Source organism: Rhinoraja longicauda, chromosome 1 (genome assembly GCF_053455715.1).
Source record: "Rhinoraja longicauda isolate Sanriku21f chromosome 1, sRhiLon1.1, whole genome shotgun sequence".
In the NCBI taxonomy this organism is placed as follows: Eukaryota; Metazoa; Chordata; class Chondrichthyes; order Rajiformes; family Arhynchobatidae; genus Rhinoraja; species Rhinoraja longicauda.
The window spans coordinates 87,925,210-87,938,600 of NC_135953.1; the positions used below are offsets into that span (position 1 = coordinate 87,925,210).

Genomic DNA, 13,391 nt, shown 5'->3' on the forward strand with positions numbered 1-13,391 from the left:
TGTAAGCTGCCCAAGCGAAATATGAGGTGCTGTTCTTCAAATTTGTGTTTCGCCTCACTCTGACAGTGGAGGAGGCCCAGTACAGAAAGGTCAGTATGGGAATGGGAATGGGAAGGGGAGTTTAAATTATTTGGCAACCGGGAGAGTGCGTAGACCTAAGCGAACTGAGCGAAGGTGTTCTGTGAAGTTGCCACAGAAATTATCTCTCACGGGCTCCTCTCATCTCTCAGTGCCATCTGCACAGGGTAATGAATCTTTACCTGTCACAGTCATTGACCACAACTTTTAATTCTTCCTACGTAGCCCCTGGCAGCAGGCCCCATAAACCGTGATCATGCTTGAAACAGTCTGCTGAGTAAGCTGGAATGTTCAGAGAGGGAGAGGATAAAAGGGGAGATTTATTCATAAATGCCGATCCAAATAGCAACAGCTTTACGGAACAAGACATTTCTTTTTGTTTTCTGGCCTTCTGCCGCCCACTTCCAGTTTAGATTCCTGACCTTCACCGCTGGCAGCCGACAGATTTCCATAGCAAGGTGGGCTGCAAATCGCTGTTCCAACCACAGGCCCATCACAGCTTGCCACCAGACTGCAGACTGGACTCTCGAGTAATGATGCAGTCTCGCCAGGTTGTTATGCACTGAATTACCAGTGTTTACTGTAGATAAGTTTGATCTCAGTACAGTTTGTAACTGGTCCAGTACTTGGTGAATTCAACAACATGCATCTGTAGCCAGAACATGTTGTTATATCATTCAGGGGTTTTCCCAGCTGAATTCCTCATGTGGGGATAGACATTTACTTTGATAGAAATCAAATATTTGAAATCTGTGATGCAAACATAATAACAAAGTCTAGTAATTCAGCATTATTTTTATTAAATATAATATGGCAGATGCAAATTTATGTAACTGAGCATTTTTGGCATCAGAACAAGAAAAATGTTTAGTTCATCTATCTCTCTGTTTTCCATTCTTTCCTCTTCACAATTTACTAACGTTTTTTTTTGTCATTGAACTTCCTTGCTAATATTTCACCAGTCAGACTTGTTTTCTCTTCTTGCCGGCAGCTGCCACATGATATCTGTCAAACTCTACAGCAGCTGTGACGGAGAGAGATACTATCAGGCTGCGTCAGTGTACCTCACTCTCATGTGTGTTGTTACACTGACCAGATCAGCTGTGGCAAGTTATTCCTCAATGCAATTCCAGCCCTGCCAACACAACTTTCACTCTCAGAGCTAATTCCACCACAGACAGCATACAATGAGTGTGGCTCAGACACTGGCTGCTTGCACATACACAGGTCATGCACGGGTGTCAATGTTAATCCTCATTGAGGGGATAAAAATTAAACTGTACTCATTGGTAAAACTCTGTAGACAACCAATGCAGGAATTAGAAACCAAGGTTCGCCCTGCTCTCCCATTGATCAAGGCCAGGGCTGATCCCTTGCAGGCCACTATTTTCCTGCACTATCCTAGTGAGATGGAAGAATGGTACAAAGAGAATGTTCTGTGGCATAGTTGAACTTGAACATTGTTTTGGTTTCTGATGACAAAAGATGCCCATTTGCATAATTATGATCTCATTTCAGTCTGCCATATTATAATTTATTTAATTATAAAAAAACAATTTCCTTCACATCCCAAAAAATTATTTTGTCACTGAAATCAATGAGTCAGCCTGCATGGCTTTCCAGGCAGAGAATTCCAAAGATTCACTGTCCCCTCAATGAAGAAATGATTCCTCATCTCAATGCTAAATGGCCAACCCTTTATTCTGAGATCATATCATATCATATCATATCATATATATACAGCCGGAAACAAGCCTTTTCGGCCCACCAAGTCCGTGCCGCCCAGCGATCCCCGTACACTAACACTATCCTACACCCACTAGGGACAATTTTTTTAAATTTTTACATTTACCCAGCCAATTAACCTATCGTGACCCTGGTTCTAGATTCATCCGCCAGGGGAAACATTCTCCTGAATCCAGCCTCTTGATCACTCTAAGAACTCTATTGATTTCAATGATATCACCTCTCATTCTTCTAAACCCACAGAGAATACAGGCCTAACCTCCTCAAATCATTCCTCCAACAGCAAACCCGCCATCTCAGAAGCCAGTCTCGTGAATCATCATTGCACTCCCTCTCTGGCAAATTATAAAGTTTTAGGTAAAGAGTGCCAAACTGTAATGCAATATTCCAGATGTTGTGTCACCAAGACCCAATAAATTTGCAACACAGCTTTGCACATGAACTCAAATCCCCTCACAATAAAAGGCAACATACCATTTGCTTTCCCAATTGTTTGCTGAACCTATGTGTTGGCTTTCAGTTATTCATTTACAAGAACACCAAGGTTTCTTTGGATATCAACATTCGGCAATTTTAAAAACTCTACTTTTCTGTTAAGTGCTCTGATTTTACAGTGTTCACATTATTTCCACGTTATATTACATCTGTTGTGTTCTCTTGCAATCAACTTGCCTATGGATTGAAGCACCTTTACATCCTACTTACAACTCCTCCTAGATTTGTTCTCAAAAACAAACATGGAATCAGCTCAGCCAATGCATCAATATAGATTATGATCTGCTCCACCCTCCTAAAGTACAAGTCATTGCATTTCATCACAAGTATTATCCAATTCTGTATCCCTGCAGGTACATTGTCCCTAATTCAATGCACTCTAGCCTTGTTGGACAACCTCTGTGAGGATCCATATCAAATATTTTCTAAAATTCTCAATCTCGCACTAGACATGATCACAATGAATGGCAGTGCTGGCTCGATGGGCCGAATGGCCTCCTCCTGCACCTATTTTCTATGTAGACTTTAGATATACGTCATGGAAACAAGCCCTTCGGCCCACCGAGTCCGCGCCAACCATCGATCACTCCATGCACCAGCACTATCCTACACACTAGGGAGAATGCAAACCTGTATGACTTGAGTGAGAGAGGAAACCAGAGCACATTGATAAAACCCAAGTGGTCAAAGGGCAAACGTATAAACTCTGTACAGACAGCCCCATAGTCAGGATCAAACCTGGGTCTCTGGCGCTGTAAGGCAGCAACTCTACTGTTGCACCACTGGTTTTCCCTTCTCTATTCCACTGGTCATATCCTTAAAGATCCTTAAGAGATTAGTCAAACGTAATCCACCTTTCATAAATGCATGCTCATTCTTCTCAATCCCATTAGTCCAGTTCTAGGTTCTACTATTATATTTTCATTATAGAATCCAGCATTTTCGCTGCTACTAGTGTTTAACTATAGGTCACTAAGTTCATTGTTTTTTTCTTTCTTCCTCTTTTTGTTAAAGAGTGTGGCCACATTTGCCACCTTCCAACCTGCAAGAACTATCACAGAATAAGCAGAATGAGAAAGATAATAACCAGAGCATCCATTAACTCTATAATCACCTCTTTCAGAACATTGGATAATCAAGTTTTTGGGACGGACACAAAATGCTGGAGTAACTCAGCGGGACAGGCAGCATCTCAGGAGAGAAGGAATGGGTGATGTTTCGGGTCGAGACCCTTCTTCAGACAAGGTCTTTGGGACATATCAGTTTACAGTCTCACCAATTTCTCCAGTACTAATAATCATTTCCTTCAGTTCCTCATTCCCACTAAATCAATAAGTTTTGTGAAATTTATTGCATCTCATTTCAGTTGATGATTATAAATAATTCCAATTGCTCCCTTTGTGGCTTCTGACTTCATCACAATCCAGAAATTAAATTACCATCTCCAGACCACTCATAAACATCCATTAGTGGTTACATCTTGTTCATGCATCATAGCATATAAAACAGAGTCATAATGTGCACGCACACACAAGCATAATACTTGTCTTAAGATTTGGATCTGAAAGTGTAATTCCAGGAGTAAAGAGACAAAAGATTTATAATCAATTATCTCACTGCCAATGTTCTAATAACTTAGGGGACCACTGTGGCAGTAATGGAATTTCCGTGGTACCGTCTGTTAGACGTTTTATTTACCACTTTAGCTGGAATTAAAAGAACCCTTTGTACTATTCCCCCCCCCCCCCCACCCCCCAGTTTGTTTCACAGGATGTAGCACTCATCAGGAAGACCATCATTTATTGCTTCACTTTCATCCATCTTCGAGTAGTTAACAGCAACTCACTTACTTCATCTTGCATAGTCCATCAGTACGTCTATCGGGAGGGGGGTTTCAGATATTATGAAGTGTTGCCAATAAGCTTCAAAGAAAAAAAATCATGCGCAATTCAGGGTGGAATTTTGCAGTAAAGATGTCCTTGTCCTCCAGGATGGATGAGTGAAGGTTTTGGGAAAGGAAGGTTAAAATAGCTTGGCAATTGCTGCACTGCGTCTTGCAGATGAGCCAGATTGTGACCACTACCCCTTCATTTTACATACTTTTATTCACTTTATGTGAGTTAACAGAACAAATAGATGTTATTGGTAAAATATATGGAAAAGGGTCATCATTTTAAAAGGCCATAGATTAGAAAACAGGACACAGTGCCACATTCCACTCTTTAAAATGGAATCAATCAATTGGTGCTCCACTGCCAAGTCACCAATTTAAGTCAATCCTACTGGAGGCATTGTAACCAAGTTGAAATTAGTTTCAGCATATTTCTACTATTTGTTTTCATTCTGCGTTTAGACAGCTAAAATTATCATTTTCATATGCAAATGTCAGTGTAACATTAGATTGAAATACATCAAATGATATAAAAACATTGGGATATAAATTCAACCTTGGTTGCACAATATTTACCATTTGTTTATGATTTTCTGTTTTGATGAATTGAGTTTTAGAAACCGAATATCACACACAGCTGTCTGCACCTCACACAGTTAGCATATGCAGCCAAGAAAGACTTGCAATCCCAGCAACACATCAACTCTGAAGACTGGAATCTACTATTCCTGTCCCTCTAAATTGGTCTCAAATGTGAATCTTGGTTTGGCACAATGGCAAAAAGAGGCCAAAGTATTTTCACATGACAATGAAACTGTGAGCCAGCTCAACATACTGAAACTGATAACATTATTGCTCTGCAATAAGAAATGAGGAGGAATCATTTTAATTAACGTCTCAAACTAATATTCCCGAAAAGCTGAAGTGAAAGTCAAACACCAGCTGACTTTACTCTGGAGAATGAGATTTTTAATTAGGTACACCTTTCAAAAATTTTATGCAGCATTTAACTTTGAAGGTTTCTGCCGGTTACATTCTGTTAAAGTTATAAATGATAAAAATAAAATACGATAGTGGCATTTAAATGACTTTTGGATAGGCACATGGACACGTTGGGAATGGAGGGATATGGATCATGTGCCGGCAGAGATTAGTTTAACTTAGCATCACGTTCGGCATGGACATTGTGGATAAAATGTCCTGTTCCTGTGCTTTGTTGCTCTGCTCTATGTTCTATGTAACTTGGGGTGAGGCCTACCTGAACTAATATGTTGTATGTTCCGAACAAATCTTTTTTTTTTTTTAAAGAGTTGCAGGTGACAAGTATGATCTCAGCAAATAGCATTAAACATGAATGCTATAGTAGCAGTGTGTTGTACTGGTAGTCAATAAAAATAAGTTTCAAAAGTGGAGTACACTCATATACAAAAGTATGAAAATAGAAAATGATTCCCCCCTACTGCATTATGCACTGAGCACTACAGACCTAGGAAGTATTCCTCAGTGCATAAAGGAAATGCAGATCTAAACAATTAAAAATGTAAACATGCCAAGTAAGAGAGATACAAATATAATGTAAACACTTGTTGATGTAAAACCTAAAATTTTATTTTAATCTCAAACAAAACAATTTTCTCTGCCAGAAGTGACAGCACTGCATGGAAGGCAGATTTAGAAAATAGGAAAAACACTGGGTCAGACACCAAATTGTGATTTTAGTGGCCAGAACTATAAGTACATTTTCATTTGCTGGCTGCCTCCCAGCTTCACCTCTAATAGCCATGGATCTATGTGGCAGTACAAGCCTCAGTTCAGGACTGACTGAACTTCTCAGACTGGCGTTTACCTAGTCCGAGGAATAAAAAATACAATGGCGAAGCAGATTTCTTGGTGCAGGCTAATGAAATTATAACTGCAACTAACCTTGCTGTCGTGCTGAGTGCTTAATGCTGCCATTTAGTCTAGTTTAGAGATACAATGCAGACACAGGTCCTTCGGCCCATGAATCTATACCGACAAGCGATCCCTGCACATTAACACTACCCTACACACACTAGAGACAATTTTACATTTATACCAATCCAATTAACCTACAAACCTGTATGTCTTTGGAGGCCTAGTGTGGAGTCTGATGTAACAGGACATCAAATATTTTTGTTTTTTACAATAAAACTATGCACCACTTCTTCCCAAATGTTTTAATATGTAGTCCCAGCAGACAGTGCTTCCTGCCAAAAGAAACAAATTATTCTTTTAATACACAATATGGAAGGTTTCCCATTCTCAACCAGGACACCTTGGCAACCAGAGTTTGCATTTTGCCAACACTTCAAAAAGAACAAACACTCCGGTGGTTCCTCATGCAAGTGGTCTCCCAGCAATAGCTGGTGTCATAAACTGGAGTGTGTGGACAGGTTTCACGTGCATGTTGTCAATAATCAGGTGTACGTCCCTCCCCAACATCTCTCTCAGATTTTGATACCACTTCTTTGCTGTCACACCGCTTATCCAAGATCCAGTTTCAGTGGAGCTGCAATTTCTTTCAGTCAAGCATGAAGACGACTAAATCTATTATCTTCAGCACATGCAATAGACTCTGTATCCTCAGTTTAGACTCCAACACTCCCCAAGCCATTTTCTCAAGTTGAAAACGGTAACTTGCAGTACTGCCTTTCCTCTTCACTAGGAGCAAGTTTCCAACATAATGTATTGCTCCTGTTTTCCCCTCATTCCAAAGTTTCATTGGCTCTGCAACATACCCACAGCGTAGGTTAATGATAAAAAAAATAATCACAGGGGAGTGATGGGCATGTTTGAGAGAGGATAGGTTTTATGGGTACAAACAAATGAGGGAAAAGGGGAAGGAGACGCGAGTTGAGGCGTGCACCCGAGGGATTGATTGGCTTCCTTCTGTATAGTTACAGAAGCTTCACATTTGAACTATAGCTTGGCCTTTCCTCAGCTGTACCCCTTTTGCCAAAATCCACACTGATGGATAGGGAATTATACGAATTGACCAAAATCTCAATTGGACCGCCATATAAATTATGTGGTTACAAGAAAGAGTCTGAGGATGGTTCTCCTATAACAAAAGTTTATTTCCTTAGTAACCCATGTTTTCCACAATCCACAATGAAAATTCAGCCATTTGATAAATATTCTCCACATGCCTGAAAGAATGCCTATTAGTCAGCATTGGAGAAGCCCAACACCATCCAGGAAAAAAGCAGACTGCTTGATTATCCCCCCCCCCCCCCCCCACCCACCACCGTCCTTCACTACATGAAATGCTCATCCTCGCCGTCATCACAGGCCATTGTGTACACCATCTTCAGAATGCACTGCAGTTACTTGCTTCGGCTCCGTCCAATATCTCCAAAATTCCAGATCTCTTATCATCAAGGTCAAGGATAGCCTACATTCATACAGTTCCGAAACATGCCCTTCGGCCCAAGTTGCCCATGCTGACCAAGATGCCACATAACAAGTCCCACCTGTCAGCAGTTGACTCGATTCCCTCTAAACCTTTCCCATCCATGTGCCTATCCAACAACATTAGCAAGCACAAAGGAATGCAGCAGATTTCCCTCTAATTCACATATTACCCGTTTCACCATTCCTTCATCGCTTGTCTAACTCCTGTACATCATTGTCCAACAAGGAGGACTGCAGTAATTCAAATAGGTGATATAACAGCAATTGGAGTTGAACAAATACAACAGAACACTCTACCTAATATCCACTATGTGCTGCAAAATGAATAAAAACAAGGTTCAGGGGTGACATTTAAAGAAAAACAATATTAAGAAAATAAGGCAGCAAAGATTCTGTTTAAAATCAACACTAGCAGAGAAAATCAAGGAAGCCCTTGGGTGTTTTATAATTAATCAAAATGGAAAGAGATAAAGGAAAGAAAAGACCCTATTAGAAATCAAAATCTAAGAGTGGAGGTGGGAGATATTTGTTAAGTTATAAATGAAAACCTTGCCCTATCTTCCAGAAAGAGTGGCACAATATAGGCATTGACATAATGGAAGGAGATTGTGAATTGATGAACAGAGAGAGAAGACACATTAAGGTGTAAAAATCACCAGGATCTGATAAAATGTATTCCAGGCTCTTTAAAGAAGCAAGGGAAGAAACAACACATATTCTAACTAGCAACAAAATGCTGGAGTAACTCAGCACTCTGGAGAGAAGGAATGGGTGACATTTCGGGTCGAGACCCTTCTTCAGACTGATGTCAGGGGAGGGGGCGGGACATATTCTAACTACCCTTTCCAATGCTCTGGAGCCACAGGCTGGTGGTAGAGGACTATAGTGTTGTACATATGGTAACATTATTTATAAAAAGAAAAGCAGTAAAAGAGTAAATCCATCCCAGTCAGCCCAACGTTGGTGATGAATAAATAATTGGAAAAAGTTTTCAGGAGCCAGCATATATCAGCAATTAAAGAGACACAAGCTAATCAAGCACAGTCAGCATTGGTTTGGTCAGGGAAGGTTGTATCTGACTAACTTAATTGAAATGTTCTTAAGGATAGAGAATTTGAATAACATGCATTGATTATAAAAAAACATTTGACAAAGTCCCACATGGCACATTGATCAAGAAAGTAAAAGTTACTAGGGGATGCAAGGGAAGATAGCCAATTAGATTAACGCTTGATTCATTAAGAGAAACCAAATGTTGATGTGGTAATAAGGGTTTCACAGGTACATGGCTTCTTATAGCGCATGATGTACATCAATTACGCACAGAATTGGACATAATTTTGCTGCCTGAGGAAGGGTGTTGACCCGAAACGTCACTTATTCCTTTCCTCCAGAGATGCTATCTGACCCGCTGCGTTACTACAGCTTTTTATTTCTATCATTCTGATAATAGAATTGGCTGTTTGTTGTACAATAAAACTCATGGGATGGAGAAAGAAATTAATCAACTAAGTTCGTATGTACAGAAGTGTCGAAAAAATTAGAGGAAATTACAAGGTAACTGTATGGAGACATCAAGTGAATGCACAAATATGATAGGACACTGAAAAGATTTAGGAACCGAGAGACCTTGGAACGCATGTCCATAGATTCCTGAAGATAATAGAACTGGTCAATAAGTTAGTTAAAGGAGGATTGGTGGATACTTGCCATCATTAGTTGAATATTATTAAAATAGCATAAAGCACTAAGCAGGCTACAGCTAAAATGCTGAGCACTGTTTTGCTCACCACTAACAAGATGTGATAGAGAGGGTTCAAAGGGGTCTTACAAGGGTGTTCCCAGGACTGGAAAATTATAGTTATGAGGATAAACTGACAATAGACAATAGACAATAGGTGCAGGAGTAGCACCGCCATGCAATGTGATCATAGCTGATCATTCTCAATCAGTACCCCGTTCCTGCCTTCTCCCCATACCCCCTGACTCCGCTATCCTTAAGAGCTCTATCTAGCTCTCTCTTGAATGCATTCAGAGAACTGGCCTCCACTGCCTTCTGAGGCAGAGAATTCCACAGATTCACAACTCTCTGACTGAAAAAGTTTTTCCTCATATCTGTTCTAAATGGCCTACCCCTTATTCTTAAACTGTGGTCCCTGGTTCTGGACTCCCCCAACATTGGGAACATGTTTCCTGCCTCTAACGTGTCCAACCCCTTAATAATCTTATACGTTTCGATAAGATCCCCTCTCATCCTTCTAAATTCCAGTGAAAACAAGCCTAGTCGCTCCAGTCTTTCAACATATGACAGTCCCGCCATTCCGGGAATTAACCTAGTAATGACCAGGCTCCAAAGACGTACAGGTATGTAGGTTAATTGGCTGGGTAAATGTTTTTTTTTTAAATTGTCCCTAGTGGGTGTAGGATAGTGTTAATGTACGGGGATCGCTGGGCGGCACGGACTTGGAGGGCCGAAAAGGCCTGTTTCCGGCTGTATATATATGATGATGATATGATGATGAAGGGAGATTTAACTGTAGCACACAGACATACAAGGTGTGTAGGAAGGAACTGCAGATGCTGGTTTGCCTGGACAGAGAGAGCAAAAAGGACTAATTTCTCTTGGCAGATAGTTAGATAACTAGGAAACATGGATTTAAGTTAGGTTGGTAGGAGGGTTAGAAAGGAGTTAAGGTACCATTTTTCATCCAAAGGGTAGCAGGGCATACAGCCTGAGAGGATGGTGGAAGGCGAAACCCTCATCACCTTTTAAAGGTATCTCATAAACCCTTGCATTCTGCCAAACCTATGACCTCTTAAGATCACAGATGGAGGGCTAGGATATGAGTGTAACTGAAATAACACCATTCTTGCTTGGCATGGAAAAAATGGGCCAAGTGGTCTCCTTCTGTCCTCTACATTACATGACTCAGTTCATCCAGAAGCTACTGTACTGGGAATCCAGAGAACATCAACTTGACTTCATTTAAATCACATTTCCTGACAACAAAAATATTTTGGAGAAGCTTTTCTTTTCCTGTAGCTCTAGATGCACTGAAAAAAAATAATTCAGACTATCACAGCACAATATTAATTCTCTGGATGTTTGGGTCTGATAAACACCTCGAAAGAAAATCATTGTGTCAGTTTGCCTTGAACACCAACTTGATTCCAGTACCTCTAATTACATTCATGCAAGTGGCTCAGGTGTTATGTTAGTTACACCCAGCATAATCCACACAAGTGATTAGGGTATGGTATTCTCCTGAGGTTACTTTCTCAAACAAATGCTTAGCAAACCTTTTACTAGTTGTTTACAAATAATTTGATGGTGAAAATGACTTAGAAATGTATCACGGCCTCGTGAGTGAGATCCTGCACTTCATCTCCATTTAACAAAGGCTTGCAGTGAACATTTCTCCACCTCAGAAAAGACTATTTGTAAAGTTTGTCATTGGCGGCAGAGAGCTTGGGATATCCTGTGGTTACAAAAGCTGCTGCAGAAATGCAAATCAGACTTATTTCCTGTTGGCGAAAAGCTGGAAAAAGATACAAACAGTTTTGATGAAGTGGCATTAATCTGGAACGTAACTGCTAATTTTTCCACGGATGCTGCCAGTCCTACTGAGTATACCCAGCACTGCCTGTTATTATTTGCTATGAATGTTCTTTCTTCTTACCAACAGATGCAGAAATGGGATGGTCAACATCTCCAAATCGTGGAGGACAGCAGCTGGAATCCTTGTCCTCTCAATTAGCAAACTCATGAATGAAAAACAAAATAAACACACTAAAAGTGCTGGAAATAAAAATATGGATGAAAATAGACACAAAATGCTGGAGTAACTTAGCAGGACAGGCAACATCTCTGGAGAGAAGGAATGGGTGATGATTCAGGTCGAGACCCTTCTTCAGACTGAGGGGTCTCGACCCGAAATGTGACCCATTCCTTCTCGCCAGAGATGCTGCCTGTCCCGCTGAGTTACTCCAGAATTTTGTGTCTTTCTTCGGTTTAAACCAGCATTTGTAGTTCCTTCCTAAACATTATGGATGAAAATGCGTTGTTCAAGGAAAAGCCAACATTTAAAATTAGGAAAAAGGCTGAATATTAATGCATTTCCAGAAATGCTATCAATGGCATCTACCATAAATAAAGACCAGTTACATCTGGGATTTTGAGACAAACTGACCAACAGGACAGTGCTGCTCTACAATAACCTCCACAGGCAAATTGGCTCCATGTCTCCCATGTAAATCACAAGTATAAGCAGACAAACAGGGAGCAGGCGCGTTACTACGCGCAGCTGACAGTGATGTATTATTGCCTATTTTTACAACTCTAATCTTTGGCTGAGTGATCATATCCTGTTAGAAGTTACATTGCATCAAAATACCAATGGCCTGTGGTTTTGTGGCTGTACAGTGCTGGTTGCTGCTCATGCTTTGAAAGTGTGACCTTCTACTTCTGAAGGCTATTTCATTTCTCACGGGATGATAAAAAAGACATTTCTTAAAAAGCTTTCACACATTTTCCCAGGAACAGGTTGTAAGGTTGTAGATCTGCTAGGAAGGCACTTGGATTTGGGCTGATTAATGAATCAACGCTGATAACTAAAGCTCTTATAAATGTTAACCAGGAATGTAAAGTGAGATGTAGTGTTGAGAAAAAAAACAGAGCAGCAGAAGTAATTGTTATATTAAATTAAAAATACAAAGTGCTGAAAACATTTATAACACTCAAATATTCTTCCTGTGCTGAAATAGGCAAGAGGACTGATGGAAAAGAAATGAGAATATCAAGTTCTGCAAGTGGCTTGGAAAAGAAGGCATGGACACAATGACAAATATTCTGAAAGGCTATTGCTTAGTATTATCCAAGGAAAAAAGGAGTCTTCATTTCAAAAACGTACAAAGGCAAAATTGTACATAAATAGGAAAGAAGTTCTGCACAAGCTGAAAAGAAAAAAACAAATGTTTTTTAAGGATTCAGGGAGGTATCAATAACATAATCTTATGTTCACAAAGCTTTGTTAAAGTACTGCAATGCCCAAGGTGTTCCACAGGAAAGATTTCAAACAGAATTTGACACCAAACCAGATAAGGAGATATTAATGACTGGAAGCTTGAAGAAAGTGACAGGTTTTAAAGGAGTTTCTTGAAAGCAGGAAAGGGGAGTGGGAAGATGGAAGATTTAGGAGGGAGTTCTAAAGCTTAGATTTATGGCAGCTGAACAGCCACCAATGTCAGAGCAAATAGATGTGCAGGAAAGACCATACTGGAGGAGCAGAGAGTGAAACAGCACCGGGGAAGGAGAAGGACCTGGACAAAGGTGAAAGGGTAAGATTGAAGACACTGAAGAGCCAATGCAGGTCAACAGGTCAATGCAAGGCACCTTACAGTAAGGTGGTCACCGGGTGGTGAAGGTCCCTGGGTCTTCATGTGGGGAATTGCCAGTAGTCTCTGATGCCAGCATTTCCCTGGGGAAATGCAAGCCATTCCCTCCCACTGGTGTTTACTTCACAGAGAGCTTCAAAGTCACTCAGGCCGGTTCAAAGAGAATTGGATGCCATTATTTGATTACATTCCCACCTGATGGAGAGCAGCAATCAAAAAAAATCAATTGTAATAGTATGTTATCCATGTGAACAGTAGAGTGTTGTCACTAAAATTCACAATGTGTCTTATCATATTAACCCTGGGCTCCATCTGGTTCTGGCTACGGAGAAACTGGGGCAACATTTAAGTG

At 40.4% G+C, this 13,391-nt stretch overlaps 1 protein-coding gene across 2 annotated transcripts in view; it reads right to left on the reverse strand.

Annotated features, from left to right (window-relative positions):
* Nucleotides 1-13,391, reverse strand: part of arhgap24 (Rho GTPase activating protein 24) — a 406,341-nt gene that overhangs the window by 309,672 nt on the left and 83,278 nt on the right. The window lies entirely within an intron of this gene.